The sequence below is a fragment of the Rhamphochromis longiceps genome, linkage group LG3 (genome assembly GCF_057381845.1).
Source record: "Rhamphochromis longiceps isolate RC_006_pf linkage group LG3, R_longiceps_female_GT1.1, whole genome shotgun sequence".
NCBI lineage: Eukaryota > Metazoa > Chordata > Actinopteri > Cichliformes > Cichlidae > Rhamphochromis > Rhamphochromis longiceps.
In genome coordinates, this window is record NC_140559.1 from 43,081,038 (window position 1) to 43,101,099 (window position 20,062).

Sequence of the window (20,062 nt, forward strand, 5' to 3'; positions counted from 1 at the left end):
AATGCAGTCATGCATTTATGTCTTTTAGTAATAATTAATACAACAAAACTTTTTTATTGCTGATTTTCAACTCATATTGTCTACAGCATGCAAAATTATGACTACCATTAACAAGAGCAATAAAAACTGGGACAACTTTAATAATGATTTTATATTTAAGTTTGTTAATGATATTTTTTTAACAGCTCCTCCTAAGCCCACTCTGACCCTGCAGCCATCCAAGACTCAGATACACAGCGGTGAGATATACAGAGGTGAGACAGTCACTGTCAGATGTGAGATTCAGGGAGGTGAAGGAGCTCAGTGGACGTATGAATGGAGACCAGCTAAGGTAAACACACCTCCAACTTCCAGTGAATACAGAATCAGCAGCGCTGCTGAGTCTGACAGTGGAGGATACAGCTGTCGGGGCAGAAGAAACTTTTCCTGGACAGAGTGGAGTGACATCACCACATTGAGAGTAACAGGTAAGTTGGACACATTTCACTCATTTTAATTCCCAAAACACAACAAAATACTTTAAACAGTACTGCAGTTTTTGTTTTTTTTTTTAGTTTAGCATCCAAAGTCATGTAAAACAGTTTTTCCTTTATAAAAATATTCAGTCGTCATTCAGAGTTAAACATCCGGAAAAGAAAAAAAATGTGTTTGTAACATGAAAAAAATAAATGCAATTGTCATTGTCCCAGCTGCCTTGTGTCTGTGGCTGCAAACGCAGAGTTTCCATCACTGTTTCAAAACTGAATGTGAGCTAATGTCTTTCAGCTAAACTCAGGAGAAACTTTAAATGTTGCCATTGAATCTCCTCAGCTGAACACACGCTGAACACACGCTGGACACATGCTGAACACACGCTGAACACATGCTGGACACACGCTGAACACACGCTGAACACATGCTGCCATCAGCTGCTTCTCTGCTGGAAAATCTCAAGACAATAACAAAAAATATTTCTGGATTAATTGCAACATAAGTTATGAATCATTTTATAACATTTAAAGACAGGAAACCATTTTACATGCTTTGATTTTTCACACCTAGATCACTGAAACAGTCTCAGCAAACAATCAGATGAATGACTGCAGACCAACTCAAACACATCACATCACATCGAATCACATGGGATTACACCTGTCCCACTGTTACACTGGCTCCCAGCATGTTTTCAAACTGATTTCAGGATTTAATTATTTGCTTTTAAGGTGCTTCATGGCCTTGAGTCTGACATGGAGTCAGTCACTTCCTTTTAATTCGTTTAAGTAATATTTTCATGAGACAAATTTTCCAGTTTTACTCGACATGTTAATGTTCTTTGAACTGTGTTGCTGTTTTTCTACATTTGTCACTTTTGTTTATTTATTCTTCTGCTCCTATAAAGAGTTGTGAAATTTTGAGTTTGAAAAGTTTTGTATAAAGTTGTCATTACTGTCACGTCCTGTCTTTGGGGACTAGTCTGTTCTTCTGTTTCTCTTTCTGACAGCAGGATTACTTGGAGAGATGGAAATAGAAAAATAGAAAAACTTCAGTTTTGTTGTGTCTACTTTAAGACTGTGAGATTAAGGATTGGCCTTGACAGAGTAACCTCTTCAAGAGCCTAACTAATCCTGGGATTTAAAAAAAGTCTCTCCTCATCCTGTTTCTAGATTTAATCTAAAGTGTTTTCTTGTTTATCCACACTGATTTGTTTATACACCTCAAAGATCGCATCTTTGTGAAAGTAAATCAGACTTAAGACAACTCATTAAAAAAAATCAGTAACTTTTTGTAAATAATAAATTTATTTATAAAGAATATAAATAAAAGATAACTGTACAAAGTAAATACTTGTACATTTTACTAAAAATGTTGTCTTACAGTTTGAAAGCTATAAATAGTTTTATTGTGACTTTGTTTTGATGTTGAGTCTTCAAACTGTTTGTCTGTGAATCAGCTGTTTTGCAGTGACTCTACTCTTATGTTATAAACAGCAGAGTTTTTATGTTTCTCTTTTCCTAACTGGATCATTCTTATGTGAACAGTTCCCAGTAAGCCCACTGTGACCCTGCAGCCACCCTGGATATACAGCGGTGAGACAGTCACTGTCAGATGTGACATTCAGGGAGGTGAAGGAGCTCAGTGGACGTATGAATGGAGACGAGGCCAGTCAAACATACCTGAAACATCCAATGAATACAGAATCAGCAGCGCTGCTGAGTCTGACAGTGGAGAATACAGCTGCCGGGGCACAAGGACCTATATGTTAACAGAGTGGAGTGATACCATCACACTGACTGTATCATGTAAGTTGGAGATCTGTTTTATCAACATTAGTAAGAATCTGTTGTTCTTGCAGCTTTGTAGCTGTTTCATTTGTGCTGCTCAGTAACATATTTTGAAAAGCAGCTTTTTATTCACAGTGAAGAGAACAAAACATATCAGAGTAACGTCTCTGCTGTGCAGCTCTAATACATGAAGTGCAGAACAAATGCTGAACCTGTTTCAGCTGCTCCACCACATTCACTAAGAACAACAGTTACATCCAATATTTTCACTTCTGTATTTGTGTTATTTTTATTTTTATTACTCCCTGTTGCACCAACATATGATGCAGTTCCTTCAGTTGTTTTTAGCATGTTGTCTATTGTTGAAATGATCTTAGAGGTTTCAGGTTTTAGTTAAAGAGTCTGGTCTCATGACAAACACACACTGGGTCTTTTTCACTTAATGAACCTCGCCTCTGTCAGTGCACCCCAGGGTGGCTGTGGGTACAATGTAGCTTGCCATCACCAGTGTTTGAATGTGTAAAGCGCTTTGGGGTCCTTAGGGTCTATTAAAGCGCTATACAAATACAGGCCATTTCATTTAATGAATATAGAAATAATCATCTCACAGACAAAACATTATGTGCAGCTACTGTCAGTGCCATTGATATTGACTGGTGATAACTGGTGAGTTCAAACTTGAACTTACCACAAAGCACTACATCTGATGGTAATTGTACCTTTTGTCATTCATGTGTTTTTATTGTACTTTCTTGAACATTAACAGTCTCAATCAGGCCTGTTGTGACTCTGCATCCAAACTGGTCTGAGATATACAGAGGAGAGACGATCACTGTCAGATGTGAGATCCATGGAGGAGACACTGAGTGGGATTATGAGTGGGAAGCAAACAGCATCAGAAAACCTCCAAATCAAAATGAATTCAGGATTATTTCTGCTTCATCATTGAACAGTGGAAACTATCGCTGTAAGGGCAGAATGAAAAGTTCACAGCATGAAACAACAGAGTGGAGTGATTCAGTCACACTGACAGTTTCTGACAGTAAGTCATATTTGCTTTAAGCTGTTTGAACACTTTGTAAAATGTGTTTCTGTTCATACAGACTGAGTGTCACAGTCTGGCGAGGGCAGACTGTATGAATTGAAAAAGGACCCAAAATGCAGACTCCAAGGAACAGGGAACAAAACTTTAATGTTAACAAAAAGCGAGCCGTTTAATATGGCTGGTAAAAAAGGTACAAACAAAGGGCAAGGCAAACTGAAGCAAAATTAACACAAACCTAAACTGGGAAATCTAAACAAACAATAAGAAAAACCTAGACAAGAAACTTGGAAGCATGGCATAGGAAACATGGCGTGGACAACAGACGACCTGACAATCACACACTGAAAACAGAGGACTTAAAGACACAGGAGGTGATTAGGGGAAGTGGAGACACATGAGGAAACAGCTGGCACACATGAACATAATGACGTCACAGTGGGAGAGTAAAACTGAACATGATGAACACAGAACACCAGACCTCTTCACAATAAAACAGGAAACTTAATGAGACAGACATGACAACCCGAACTTGACAACGTAAGACACAGACATGAAACGCATGAAGAGCAGGGGAGATTTAACATGGTTGGAAACACGAGGGGAAAATAATAACTAGAAACACTTAGGCATAATAATACAAACTTGATAACATAAGACACGCAGCATGAAACACGAAGGGTGAGGGGAAGCTTAAATACAGGGGAAGAAAACACAAGGAGTCTAATAACCAAATGAACTTAGATAACCTAATGAACAAAATAAACTCAAACTTAAAACGCTGGGTCAAAAGACCCAGGACCATGACAGAGCCCCCCCTTCAAGGGCGGATTCCAGACGCCCAAAACCATGAACAAAGAAATGCAGCAACAAGAAAACAAACATGAAACAAAACCAAAACAACCCACCCAGGGCGGGCGGCGGGGGTCCAGGACGGAGGGCCAGAAACAAAACCACAAAAACAAAGAATCTGAAGCACTCAGTCCAAACACAAGGGCTTAAGAGTCCGAGACCCTGTTTCAGGAGGGCGACCATGATCTCGGCAGAAAAGGAGTTCATGGCGGAGTAGTTCAGGTGGCCGACCTGGAGGCCGATGGCACAGTAGTCCATAGTTCAAGGGTTCAGGGGGACGGCCATGTGGAAGGTGGCAGTGGCGAAGCAAGCATGGCTGGCCACACTCGGGTGGCTTGGCTCGTGGCCGGCGGCGACATGGACGAGACCTGTCGGGTGGCTTGGCTCGTGGCCGGCGGTGACGTGGACGAGACCTGTCGGGCGGCTTGGCGGGTGGTCGACGGCGTGGACGATAATCCTTGGATGGTTTGGTTGGTTTCCGTCGACAGGCTGTCCTGACAGGCTTCGGAAACAGCCGTGCTGGACCTGGACGTGGCTTGGCAGGTGGAAGGAGACAAGGCTGAGGCGTGGCAGGCACAGATAATGGCGCTGCAGGCGACGGCGTGGAAGCCGCAGGTGGCGGCGCTGCAGGCGATGGCGTGGAAGGATGCTGGGCGCGCTTGGCTGAACCTCCAGCTGGCACAACAGGACCAGGCGAGGCAGGGCCAGACGCAGCAGAGGCCGGACCAGGCAAGGCTGAAGACTCTGACGAAGCTGGACCAGACGAGGCTGAAGACTCTGACGAAGCTGGACCAGACGAGGCTGAAGACTCTGACGAAGCTGGACCAGACGAGGCTGAAGACTCTGACGAAGCTGGACCAGGTGACGACGAGGCGGCCGCAGGTGGCGGCTGAACGGTCCCCTCGGACCCTCCAGCTGACGAGGCATGAGGCTGGACGGGCTCCTCAGGCCCTCCAGCTGACGAGGCAGGTTGCTTTTCAAGTTGCAGCAACACACAGTCTATAGTGGGTGAAATGAGTTCGTATGAGTTCTCAGACTGAGGTGTGGCAGAACCAGGTGAGGCGTCGTCCTCAGGCTGAGGCGTAGAAGCAGCAAGCAGTAGCGCAGCAGGTGGTGGTCCTGCAGGCGGCGGCACGGGAGCCGCAGGAGGTGGCGCTGCAGCCACAGGTGGTGAAGCAGAAGGTGGCCAGACGGGCTCCTCAGGCCCTCCAGCTGACGAAGCATGAGGCTGGACGGGCTCCTCGGGCCCGCCAGCTGACGAAGCATGAGGCTGGACGGGCTCCTCGGGCCCGCCAGCTGACGAAGCATGAGGCTGGACGGGCTCCTCGGGCCCGCCAGCTGACGAAGCATGAGGCTGGACGGGCTCCTCGGGCCCTCCAGCAGACACAGGAAAAGGCTGCACAAACTCCAACTTAGCCCCTGGCTCCAACCTGGCCTGGATCTCGGTCCCACAGTAGCTTAGCTGAGCCTCATGGCTAGCACTTCCAGTGCAAACAGTCTTATAATTTGGCTTCTTGGAAGCAAAGTTCATAGCATGATCAATACACTGGGATGCTAGGTAATTGTGCAGAGGGATAAGATATTCCGTGGAAGACTTGGCTGGTGATTTTTCAGTCTTAGTCATTTCATAAACATGCCCATGAACCTTTAAGGCAGTGTTTGTTCCAATATTGTCCTTAGAAAAAACGCGTGGATTCAGAATACAATCACCCACCTCATGTTGCTGTGAGCCGTGGTGACGACCTGGACGCCGCCTCCTCCTGGAAGCCGTGGTCGTGGAGGCCGGCGCCGCTACGGCTGAGATGAATGTAGCGCTGGAAGCAGCCACCGGTTGAGGTGAGGAAAACGCAGCACTTGTCTGCTGCAGTGGCGACATGGACATGGAGACAGGCGGGAGACTCAACACGCCAACTTTAGCTCCTATAGCTGGCATAGGGAGGGCTGCGTCACAGAGGGGCTGGAGTAATTCAGTCTGCATGCTGGGGGGCTGCTTTGGCAACACGGTGCGGATGAAGCCGTGCAAATCCTCCGACAATCCCTCCATGTAAGCCGGGTATGCAGACAGAATCCGGTACAGCTGAACTCTAACTGACTCCTTCTCACTCTCCTGTCTGCACGCAGAATAGATTTTCCACTGTCCATGGAGAATGGTCACACGAGTGCTGAACTCCCAAAAATCCTCAAAGATGTCTGCTGGGTCCATTCTGGTCAGGTCGTTCTGTCACAGTCTGGCGAGGGCAGACTGTATGAATTGAAAAAGGACCCAAAATGCAGACTCCAAGGAACAGGGAACAAAACTTTAATGTTAACAAAAAGCGAGCCGTTTAATATGGCTGGTAAAAAAGGTACAAACAAAGGGCAAGGCAAACTGAAGCAAAATTAACACAAACCTAAACTGGGAAATCTAAACAAACAATAAGAAAAACCTAGACAAGAAACTTGGAAGCATGGCATAGGAAACATGGCGTGGACAACAGACGACCTGACAATCACACACTGAAAACAGAGGACTTAAATACACAGGAGGTGATTAGGGGAAGTGGAGACACATGAGGAAACAGCTGGCACACATGAACATAATGACGTCACAGTGGGAGAGTAAAACTGAACATGATGAACACAGAACACCAGACCTCTTCACAATAAAACAGGAAACATAATGAGACAGACATGACAACCCGAACTTGACAACGTAAGACACAGACATGAAACGCATGAAGAGCAGGGGAGATTTAACATGGTTGGAAACACGAGGGGAAAATAATAACTAGAAACACTTAGGCATAATAATACAAACTTGATAACATAAGACACGCAGCATGAAACACGAAGGGTGAGGGGAAGCTTAAATACAGGGGAAGAAAACACAAGGAGTCTAATAACCAAATGAACTTAGATAACCTAATGAACAAAATAAACTCAAACTTAAAACGCTGGGTCAAAAGACCCAGGACCATGACACTGAGATTATTATTCTTTGTATAAACTGAGCTCACTGTTCAGAGACTGTACTACATGTTCACTGAGAGAAAATCTTTTTTGAACAGATGAACCCCGTCCTGTCCTCACTGTGTCTCCATCATGGCTGAGTCCTGGAGCCTCAGTAACTCTGAACTGTGAGGTTGAACATCCGTCTGCAGGATGGAGCTTCTACTGGTATAAAGCTGTTCCTGATCTATCAGAGAAATCCTCCAGTTATGAGCTGCTACCTGATGGCAGTGGGACTGCACAGGACTCCTACATCATTCATGGACAGACACACACAGCAGGATATGTGTGCAGAGCTGGAAGAGGAGACCCAGAGTATCACACTGATCACAGTCAACCAAAGTTTGTCTGGTCTGCAGGTCAGTTTGTTTCTCTCTAATAAATTATGTCATCACTTTAATTCCCCATTATTTTTCTTGCAGCGGCATGCTGACATTGAAATCTGATGTCCAATTACAATTAAATTGCATTAAATGATTTTATTTAAGTTTCCTCATAAGCATTAAATTGAATCTCATCCTTTCTCACTACATTCAAGTAAACTGAGCTTCAGTCAGACACTTCTGTTGTTATTCAAATTCCTCCTTGTTTGTTTCTCACCGAGTTAAACAAGAATGAATTTTGTCTCCAGGTCTTTTTAATCTTCATGGTGATGATTAGAAAGTCTGTAAAGCTGGCAGGACTCCTCTGAAGCACATTATGTACACAGATGATCTCGTGGTCTTTAGTCCTCATGTTGTTGTGCTTTTGCTGTGAAAAATGATATCAGACATGATGCCCATAAAAGTGCTGTCATGATTTGTAGAAGCAAAGAGAACAAACATTAAAGATCTGCTGATGTTAAACTGTCTGATAATGATCTGACTGTTTGTAATAAGGTCACAAATGTCAGACATCTTATTACATGACAGATGGTGAAGATCTTTGCTTGTGCAACAACAAACATGCACGCTGTGGACAAACTGTAGGAAAGCAGGTTTATAGAAACTTCTAATGTAGCTTCTAATGATGCTGTGAGATTATTACTGAGAGACCCAGATGGTTCAGTGAAATCTTTCCAGCTACAGGAGTCACAACATTTAAATCTGTATTAACAAATCTCATTCATAGATTTATTTGCAGTTATGTTGGGTTTAGCAAGAACTATTTTTTCTCTGTGATATTGTGAATCCTAACATCTGTGAGCTTTGTCTCTTCACTGCATGTTGTTTCCAGATGTTCATGCAGCGTCTCTCACAGTGAGTCCTGACAGAGTGCAACACTTCACCTCTGACTCTGTCTCACTGACCTGTGAGGGAAACTTCACTGAGTGGAGAGTGAGGAAGTTCTCTGAGGACGGCCGACTCTCTGACTGTTGGAGAATGACTGGATCCACATGTGACATCAACACATCAAAGTCAGATACTGCAGTGTACTGGTGTGAGTCTGGATCAGGAGAGTTCAGCAGTGCAGTCAACATCACTGTACAGAGTATGTTATTATACATTTACTTCTTGGATCTGAGTGATTTAGACGTCACATGAACATTTGTCCCAGCTTTGCTCTATGTGAAGTAATTCTATGTGGCAACACAAACAAAAATGAGAATTTCAGATGATTTTAGGCTCCAAAGCTTCAAACAATATTCTTGGTTTTTGTTCTCTAATTAAATGAGTATTTTATATTTTCTCCATCAGAATGAAACTCTAAAAAGCTCAACATCTCTGTCATCACATTAGATAAACTTTTATTGTCTCCATTCAGAGTAACTTAGGGAAACACATCATGCAAAAAACAAACAAAAATGCAAACACTCACCCACAATTTCACCCATAATGATTCAGCAATTGTATTGATAATAATTTGACTCCTGCAGGGAAGACTAAACACTGAAATGTTGTCACTTGTTCAAACTTCTCTCCAGTCATTGAAACCAAGCTGAGATCTCCAATAGATCTTTCATCAATGATCGTTATAAATATGACGATTATTTTTCTTTATATTTAACACAAAGGTGTGTTTCTTATACCACTGCACAATCCCTTCTGATTTCCACAATTTTTAAAATAAAATGTGAAAAGAACAGGAGATCTCACACAGCCCTGTGAGACTCTTGTTCTTATAAATTGTATGTGTGAACGAGCAGAACTGACTTTAACTTCCTGTTGTTTTTTTAATGAAAATAGCCAAACAACCATCTGATTATATAGGGATCCACTTTCATGTTATTTAACAGTGTATAAGTGTTTGTGGTATTAAACGCTGATCTTAGATCATAAATAACAATCGTGCATAAGCTGAGGGGTTTTCTAAATGCTTTAAAATCAAGTGAGTTAAAGTAATTATATTCAAATTGTACTTTCCATTCAGTGCTCAACCATAATGCATTCAAAGGATTTCATTACTACTGATGTTACTGCTGCACGTCTGTGATCATTATTATGCTGATTGCAGCCTTTTTCTATATAGTGAGGATGAAGCTGATATCAACAGGACTCCAAGCTGGAGTCAGCTCATCAGCAAATGTAACAGCATCAGGCCCACAGGCCTTCTTGGTACTTAAGTTTTTTAATGCAGTTATTTTTATTTCATTCTATTCACAACCCTTAGATCAGTTACTAAGTGAGTCTCTGTTAGATCACATTATGAGCTTGCAAAATAAAAGGATCAGCCATTCTACTTCATTTACTACATGCATTTCTTTCTTACCTGGATTCAAGTCGATCATCTGTTTCACAGAGTCGCTTCTGTGAAAATCTCCCTGAAGCTTGCATGTCAGCTTTTCCTAAAAGTGTGCATCAGCTGGTCTGACTGAAACAATTGTGTGTGATTGTTTCACAGATGATGTTTCTATCCTGGTGAGTCCTGTTCATCCTGTGACTGAGGGAGCTTCTGTTAGTCTGAGCTGCAGTTTGAGAACACAAAAAATACTTTCCAATGTGTTTTTCTATCACAATGACAAACTTATTCAAAATGATACCCGAGGGGAGCTGAAGATCTCTGCAGTGTCAAAGTCTGATGAAGGTTTCTACAAGTGTCAGTACTCAGGAAGAGAGTCAGCACAGAGCTGGATGTCAGTTAAAGGTGAGCAGGATCAAAACATTTGATGGATTTTAATGATTTTCATGCTTGAGAAGAAACATTAGATTGTCTGTTTAATGCTTGAAGTCACCTGGATCTATTTTGTGAGAACTGAAATATGCAGTATAATAATAAGTATTATACTTTATTATTACTTAATTATTATTAGTCATTTCAGCAGCTGTGTCTGGAGCTGACAGCTCTTCATCTCCTGTGTGGTTGATGGTTGGACTGGTTTGTGGAGTCTCTCTCATTATTATTCTCCTGCTCTTGTTGTATCGCTGCAGACAGTCCAAGTGTAAGAGCCTCTTCTTTTCATGCTGTATTAGAGAGTTTATTTGCTACATACACTTTAATTATTCACTCATATACATGTATTCTGATCTCATGACACTAAATATCAGTGGAACAATTTATACATGACAAACATGTGTAATAACATTTGTCTCTTTCACAGATTCCTGTTTCACCAGGTTGGTAAAATACTTTTTATTATTATTTTAAACAAACATCAGTTACTTTTGAGTTTATTGTGTTTATTTCCTGTTTTAGGTCGATCCAGTCTGAGAGTCACAGTCCGGGCTCCTCCACAAATCATGGAGTCAACCAGAATGAAACTCATGTGTACGGCTCTCTTCAACATGGTCAGCATTGAAAAACAGTCTTTATTATCATTATTAATATTGACTTTTATTAAACCTCCATTAACACGAACATTTGTCAGGTTCAGTTTGTGTTCAGCAGTTTTTTAAAGAACATTTAAAGATCTTACAGTCCTGGTTTTGACTCACACAGAGTTTCTGTGTTTGCTCTGATCTTTAGTCTAACTAATAAAATGATTAATGTGAGCCTGGCTTGTTTTTTTCTTTAGGTACTGCTGACGTCTATGAATCAGTCACACAAGTGACAAACAGAAATGGTACAGTATATGTGCTGAAAAGCACAGAACAGTTAGAGATGAATCTTGTTTTTGATTTAATGAAACTAATTCAATGTTTTTACAATCCTGTAAATAAAATTATGAACATTTCAGGAGCAGATGAATATGAAAACGTCGCCTCCTCTCTTATTGAGTTTAAAGATCTTAGAAGAAAGAGTGAGTACATAAAACGCGTGCAGTTTAAAAATAAAACAAACATCCTTTAAAAACATGTTTTTTTTTCATTTGTGGATGAATTTGATCATCTTCACAGGCCAACACGACACACCAGAGGAGAGCGCTGCTTACTACAATGAAGATGGGATGCAGGTACAGTCACAACAGTCCCATGCAGTGTTTGGTTTGTTAGCTCTCCACCTCACAGAAGCACATAATGTACAGAGACACTGGATACAAAGTCTGAGCTTCCTGGATGCTTTTATCACCTGCTGGCTGACTAACAGCTACTTTGTAATCAGTTTTACACATAAAGCTTTTTCTCCAGCTCCACACTCAGCTCTGTATCACCTGCTCTGAGAAGAAGAAAACACATTTCATTTCATTTTCACATTTTTGCACAAAAAAAATCTTTACAATACAGAACACACAACAAATGATACCATGTGTATATCAGAGACCACATGTTTAAATCAATGAAAGTAAATGAGGATGATTTCCTCCTCCACACAGGTACAGAGGTGCGTCTGAGGGTCGCACTTCCTAAACAGTCAATAAGGTACAGTTAACGTTACACTCTCTGTAAAGACTCAAACACACAGAACAGAACTTCACTTTACATCGAGGGCAGACGATGTTTTTATAATAAACTTTATTGTTCTCCAACAGGAAGCCACAGATGGGACAGGCACGAGGTGCAGCCAGTGACCCCATTAAACTGATGTTTTACTGTCCTAATTTTGCTCGAGTTATTGGTTCTGTTATTAGTTACCTAACACAACCTAATGTGAGTCTTTTGACTGAAAGTAGCCAACTGACCTGGTGGAGTCATGCTCTGTACTGACAGAATATGGCGATACATGTGTTTTTATAGCTTTAAGCAGTTATTTCTTAAATCCAGCTTCACAGTCAGAGTTACATCTGTGTCAGTTTTTGAGAGCTGGGCTCCATGATGTAAATTAGCCTTTTTTTACATGTAGTGTTTCATGTCCCCTTTAATGCTGAACACCTGATGTGACATTTTCACACAACAATACTTCTGCTCAGTATTGATTTTTCTTTTGCATGTTTGCCATCCTCCATCTTCCACTTTTACTGATTTGGTTCATGTAAACATTTCTGATGGTTTCATGTTCATCAAAATATTCTAATCTGCAGTTCCAAGTCTTAGAGATTACACTCACTTTACATTCACAGACTTGAAGTTGTTGCTGTTCTTGGGAGACATTTCTCTTTTGTTCTGGTATCAAACTGCCTCGTGTTTGCTGAGTTTCAAGCTCTTTCTGTTCACCTGTCAAACTATTGCTCATGTTTCCAGAGCAGCTTTTCTTCTGCTCAGATTAAAAATTTACAGTCATTTCTGTTTTGTTGATTTGCCAAATTGTTGCTCAGTTGTTGAGAATCACTTGTTTTCTGTTCTGTTGCCAAACTGTCTGTCAGTTTCATATAGACATTAATTTGCTCTTGTTCAGTTGCCAAGTTGCTGCTCAGTTGCTTTGAATCGAAGTTCATCTCAGTTCACAGGCTGCATTGCAGTTAAATAAAATATTTCTCTTCTGTTGAGTTTCTAAACTGTCTTTCAGAATAATTTATTCTCAGTTTTCTGCTCAAACTTTGTCTCAGACATCTGATTTTCTCCTCTTCTGTTCAGATTCAATCATCTTCTGCTCAGTTGTCTAAAGTCAAGACTGTGTCAGGGTTCCTGGGTGGTTCACCTGGTGTTTTCAGTTCATGTTCAGTTTATGTTCCACATTCATGTTTTCCGCTTCACCGTGCCAGCCCTCTGTCTCAGTGTCATTAGCTCTACTTCCTGTTTCATTATGTTCAGCTGTGTTCTCACCGGTCCCTAATCATCATCATTAGCCAGTGTACTTAAGTCCTCAGTTTCATCCTGGTCTTTGTCGTGTCATTGATGTTAATGTTGTCTACTCTGCACGTGTGTTCAGTTAAGCCAGTCATTTCAGTTCAGCCAGTCATCTTATGTTCAGCTCATCTGCTCGTCATAATAAACACCAGCCTTCACCTACCTGTGAGTCCAGCGTTTGGGTCCTCCTTTCCTCGCATCCACACTCGACACCCCTGACAGAATAACATGACCCTGCGTTGTGGACCCAGCGGACTCTGACCTCTTTGAGCGGCAGCAGGCAGCGCTCTTTCACTGGACGGAGGCGCTTTTTTACCCGCTTGGAGCACTCAAAGCACTAATGGGCTTCATGTGCACATTAGTGCTCAACAAATTGTTTAAAATCCAAAGAGGAGAAAGTAGAAAGAACATGTGACAAAATGAACACGGCTACTTACAAACACAGTGACTGTCCTCAGACAGCGCACACAACTGTCAAGTAATTCAGTTCAATTCAGTTTAACTGTCTGTTGCTGTAATTTGGTTCTATATAAATAAAAGTTGACAATTTTTATTATAAGGTGCAAAATCATAACCACAGTCGCCTCCAGGGGCTTTATACTGTAAGGACTGTACAACAATACAGAGAAACACTCCAAATCAGACGACTATGAGTGAGCAGTTGGTGACAGTGAGAATGAAAAACTATTTTTTAACAGGAAGAAACTTTTGACAGAACCAGGCTCAGAGAGGGGCGGTCATCTGCCACCTGCTGGGGTAACACTGTGGAAAAGAGCCAGAAATGAATAATAACTGAGCAGCTTGACCTCACAGATCATTCGGTTGCTTTTGAAGACGATGACTTACTGTAAGTGTGATTCTGGGTCAGGAGTCTGCTGTGGCACAGAGACCCTCTGAAGCAGGGTGGGCAATTCATTTTCCTGAGGGGCCACATGAGAAACTGGGCCTGTTGTGGAGGGCCGCATCAATAAACTGAACTCAATCCTGCTCAGTACTAATTTGATCTCTGTATAAACTGGTACTGGTAAGAGTGGACGTTACAATTAGGCAACGAAAATGTGAAACAGACAGAGTTAGAAAAAAAGCCCTTCACAGCTTTTTGTTATTACGCTGATTGTTTGTCTTGTTTTGTCTCTGCAATAATTCAGTTTAATAAAGTGTTTTGAAATGAACTGAGTCACTGGTGAATTTTGAAGAGCTTTTTCTGTGTCTGTGACTCTTTTACTGCTTTTTTACTTGGCAGCACTTTTTTATGCGGCTCTGCCATCATGTGTCAGAATACAGAGAGAACAGTCAAAGTCAACAACTTAAACACTTTTAGAGCTGCTGAGCACCAAAGCTTGTTTTTGACCTGTTTACGCTCTGAAGCTGTCTCACTGAAGACTATGAAAATGGAAAATATTGTTTATGTTTTGATAAATTAAAACTTTTTAAACCCTAAAAAATTGTTTTTACTATATTCAACTCTACAAAAATGTACAGTGATATTTTTATTCAACAAGTAAGATCATGCAGTGATAATATGAGATCAAACTACAAACATGGCATTACAGAATGACATCTTTGTTCTTCTAAGCAGCCACGTTGCCTACATGTGTGTCAAAGGCTGTTGTTGATATATAAATATAGTCGTGATCCTGGGTTTGCACCCAGCGTTTTGGGTTTGGACTTTATAGTTTTGGGTTATTTAATATTCAGAGGTCGTGATTCTGCCCTGTATAGTTGTTATCCCTCTGTTTATGTTCTTAGGTCGTCTTAGTTTTCTTACCTAGTGTGTGTGTGTGTGTGTGTGTGTGTCACGAAACATACTTGATCATGAGAGTGAGAAACAGCAACAATGCACCCCAGGAGTTTGATCCAGGAGACCAAACAATCACGTGTCCACCCCAGCAGCCGGTAGGCTGAAAGCAAACGGCTGTGAAACTGGACAGTCTTCTAGCCTTTGTTCAAGTCCGCACTTAATTCTGCATTTTTCCGGTCGCTAGCACCGCAGCGCGAAAACTTTGAAAAGGACTCAGAAATGTCGCTCAGTTTTTTGTACATTTTTTAATTCTCTAGGAGCTTGAAAAACTTTATCGTCGTCGCCGGCATGTTTTGTACCTTAGGCTCGTCAGAGACAGTGATATCCAGGTAAAATAATTGTCTTTAATCTACATGCATTTAGGAATTACTTAGCATTTTTCATAATTCCAGTGACTGAATGATTGCCGGTCATTCCGGTACACATTCACTGTATTATATAAAATATGTAAACTAAATCTCTTTGAAACTTATAGAAGAACATTTTCTATTTCCATTTATTTTCTGTTATTCATTTGATCCTGTAACTTATTTATGTGCATAGATGGGCTGTAAAAATGTGACAAAGCTGAAAACATGATTATTTCTGAGTTCACAAAAAAGCTTAGTGTCAGAGTTATATTGTTGGATTGTCATTTATGCTTGGAAACATATAATCATATATGCTTAGAGGTATATAATCGATTACATATTGATAGATTGTCTCATCCTTAGTAGTCTGCAAAGGCTCTGTGTGCGTTCCACAGTGCTCTGGCATACACACACATCCTAAGGTCATGAGAGAGGTCGTACCTTCTCTTTCTGATTTATATTATAGGAGGACACCTACTCTGTATCTGTTTAGTATAAGTATATACTTACTTACTATACTTATATATATACTTATATAAGTATGAGTGCCTTTTGCTTAGGTGGTCAGCTGGGCTCCTAGCACCAGCTTTGGGTCATATTTTCATCCACATACACACACACATCCATGTACCCCCCCCCCCCCCCCCCCCCCCCCACACACACACACACACACATACACACAGATGGTATTATTTGAGCACATGCATGCCTGTGTGAGACGTCATATGTTAATGAATCTATGCATATTCATGTAACCACAATAAAGAGCAGTGCTACGGGGGAGCTGACTGAGAGGGACTGGGGCTCCAGGAACAGCGCTCGTCTCGGTCATCTTCCTCGTGCACAAGATCACACAAAGAGTTCTGCCTGGTGCTTCATGCTTTTGCTAGCTGCAGTATAATTGCCGTTTGTGCCAACATAAAACCTAACAGTTAGTTACACAAATGAAGTGTATAAATTTTAAGTCTTTTCACAGCCTATTAGTATATTTGACTTAAGCTTGATAATCACAATAATGCTTTGATGTCATAAAATAAATAAAATCATACCTTTCTACTAAAACTGTTTGTTGTTCTCCACCTTTTCCTTAACCAGAGCAGACCCTTGTACTGCAGGATTAACCTGAGTGTCCCAGTCGTGGACCGTATTTTAAACCAGGAGGATCCCAGGCTTTATTTTTGTTGATGTATTATAAATATTCTTGTTTTATTGTTATTGTTTGTCCATCCATCCATCCATCCATGTTTTTCCGCTTATCCGGGGCCGGGTTGCGGGGGCAGCAGCCCAAGCAGAGAAGCCCAGACCTCCCTCTCCCCAGCCACCTCCTCCAGCTTATCCGGGGGAACACCAAGGCGTTCCCAGGCCAGCCGAGAGATATAATCTCTCCAGCGTGTCCTGGGTCTGCCCCAGCGCCTCCTCCCAGTGGGACATGCCCGGAAAACCTCGCCCAGGAGGCATCCTTGTCAGATGCCCGAACCACCTCAACTGGCTCCTTTCGATGTGGAGCAGCAGCGGCTCTACTCAGAGCCCCTCCCAAATGGATGAACTTCTCACCCTATCTCTAAGGGAGAGGCCAGCCACCCTTCAGTTATCCCATTTCTTCTAGCCTGCATGCGGGTGACTTTCCCATGCAGGCCCATCTTCTCCAGAATTGTCCTGATCACACACAAAAAATAAGAGAAGAGAGAAAAACATGGCAAGTATGTTAATCCCTAAAGTTTTCACAGCAGAACACAAGAGGAATACCGTCTGGACATCACCGGTTCTGTACAGTATGAGGGTTAATAAAACCGTACTGATATGAATATGATGTGCAAATTGATTTATTCTTGTACCTCCATGCCACAGTGGCCGAATTCTTCACCCCAGTGAAGAGGTGATCGTTTTCTCCTCTCATTTTAAGAAATTAAGCCATTTGGTCTTTGTTCCCTAAAACATATCAAACTGAAATCCTGAAATCCAAAATGAATCCTGGGATATGTTGGGCCACGAACGATACAGCCAACACATCCTTCAAATCTGGGGAAATGAAGGACGCATTTCTCGCCGCATTTGGAGGACTCTTCAAATTTGGACAGCCTTCGTCGCGTCGCTGTGACATAATTGCCTACAAATGCAGCCATCGACGAATGCTACCCCTGAATTTGGACACAGCCTGTGTCTCAATGTGCGTTGTGCACACTTCCTGTTTTACTTTCATAGTCACTTGTGCTTTGTGCATCATGTTCAGTTTAAATTGTGTCCAGCTGTGCTTCCTTAGCTCCTCTTAGCTACGATTCCCTCCTGTGGTTTGTTCCCTTGTTTGTTCTTGTGTGTATTTATGCCTGCATCTCTCTCTGTCCTGCATCGCGGTCTCCCTCATCGTACAGCTGTGTGTTCTGCCTGCCGTTTAGTTTCAAATAATTTTTTTTGTAGTTTTGCATTTTTTTTTGTATTCCAGCAATACAGCTGGGTTTAAGTTAACCTTTTCTAAGAGTCTGCATTTTGGGTCAAATCCTCATTCCTTCCCTCTTCACACTGCCAATAGAATAGCCCTTTATTCTCATCGTACATGTACAATGAAATTAAGGATACTCTATACTCTGCCACATTTTATTTTTAATCTATTGAAAGGCCTCATTTTTATCTGTGCCATGCAGGAAAGAGGAAATGCAGCATGTTTCAGACAGCAGTATTTTGTGTAGCTGATATTTTGTTTTACGTCAGCATATATAAGGAAGGAGCTTTTTAATCAAGTGCTTTCTTGTCCTTTTTGACTTTAATGAGGAGCTTGTTTTACTAAATTAACATGCAGTAAGATTTGAAACTGCAGTGACTGAGACCACAATTATTTGCACAAAGTATTTACTGGTGTTTTAAACTCGGACCTTTAGATCAGACCATGACAGGAAGGATCACTTTTTAAAGAGACGTGGCTGATGGAAAATATTGTGTTAACATTTTTGAAACCGCAAGTTTGCAAATAGCTGCAAGTCTATCTGCACCATCTCTGCACTTAAACAAACATCAATGACCTCATGTATGTGTGTGTGTGTGTGTGTGTGTGTGTGTGTGTGTGTGTGCGAGATAAAACATACGTGATCATGAGGGTGCAAAACCACAACAGAGAGTCAAATGGTGGGACTCCCCACCATTTGACCTTAGAACTGAAGAAGCTTCTCGGATGAGAGGTGAAACGTCTTCAAGCAACTTAAAGAAGTCCAGACGCTTTTCTTTGCAAGCTCCTTAGACTACGATGACCTGGATGACTGAGAACCTTCACAGACACACAACAGAGAAAACAGAGAAAGATCCAGGAGACCCAAAAACAAACACGTGTCCACACCAGCAGAAGCAACAAGGAGCCAAAAAGAAAGATCACCTAAAAACCAACCGGCAGCTGATCCTGTCAGAGGTTGGCCACCCCAGTACGAGCTGAGGACAGAGCCCCAGGGCTCTGGGCACATGCACAAACCTGCATCAACCCACCGTTCTAAAACCCTTCACCCTGTGTCAGTATTTCTGTGAAGTATGAATGAAAGTTTGCACGCAGCTGCAGGCTTATCTGCACTTAAAGACCCTCAGTGATCTCATGTTTTTCTCCATCAGCCCACAGAATGAATCTCAATGTCTCCTGAAAACACTTTGGCTCTGTGCTATGTGATAATGTCTTATTCTTGCTATCAAACCTCAGGATGTGTAAAGAGGAACTGGAAGTTTGGTCATGACCAAATTGAAACATTTAACACAATGAAGCAACATGGGGTTTGTTTCAGTGCTTTGTGTATTTACTCAATATGCATTCAAGTTTAGAGTTACTATGGCAACATGAGTAAAAATATAAAAATAAATGATTTAAGGAATAATTACTAAAATGCCTTTAGATACACAATAAAAACCTCCTGACATCTCTCCTCTGTTTTTGACCTTCTGCAAATGATTTTTAGTTTTTAATAAATAATTACAATCCACAGTAAAACTGAAAATAATGAATAAGTGTTGATAATGTTTAAGAGTTTATTCACTCGTATTGTAGGGACACCATAATATCATCTGACATATCAGTCTACACATAGCTAAACAGACTGAACTTCTGTAGAATCATACAGGATGTTATTCTCATTTATGTTGTAAGTTGAAACTTTTGTGACCTTGATAGAGACCATATGGATGTTTTTGTGATGACCCAGAGTCTCTGTGTTCCAGTGATCAGTTATCTGTAACTCAGTTTTCTTCATTTGTTACTATTGGGGCCTGAAATGATCAGCTTCAGTAAGCTTTAGTAAAGGTCACCTCGTCTGCATGTGACTCTGGAGAGAATTACATAGTCTTTGTTGGTAACATGTAACATTCACTTTGATGTGCCAATAGAAGATACATTTATTTGTTGTCTTTGTTAATTTAATTTGTGAAACATACAGGTCTTTAGTTTCAGTTCAACCACACAGTGAGTCATTTACTCTGTTTGGGTGTCAGCCAATCATAGAATTTAACCACAAGGTGAAAAGATTCACAGATCTGAGGTCAAAGGTCATTTTTATTATAGCACTGCATGATGATGTTTCAGCTAAGAGTCAGATAAAATCTGTTTTCTGTTTTTATGCAGCATGAAAGAAGAATTTCCACATAATTCCTCCGATAAAGAATCAAAATATAAAAAAATCATTAAAAAGACTTTATCATGATGCAAGTAACATTGCAGAATGATAATGATCCAGGGGACGCTGTCAGAGTAAAAAAAGACCTGGTAAGATATGACTTAAAGCGAT

At 41.3% G+C, this 20,062-nt stretch overlaps 1 pseudogene; it reads left to right on the forward strand.

The window, feature by feature from the left end:
- Positions 1-20,062, forward strand: part of LOC146674905 (basement membrane-specific heparan sulfate proteoglycan core protein-like) — a 75,176-nt pseudogene that overhangs the window by 38,214 nt on the left and 16,900 nt on the right.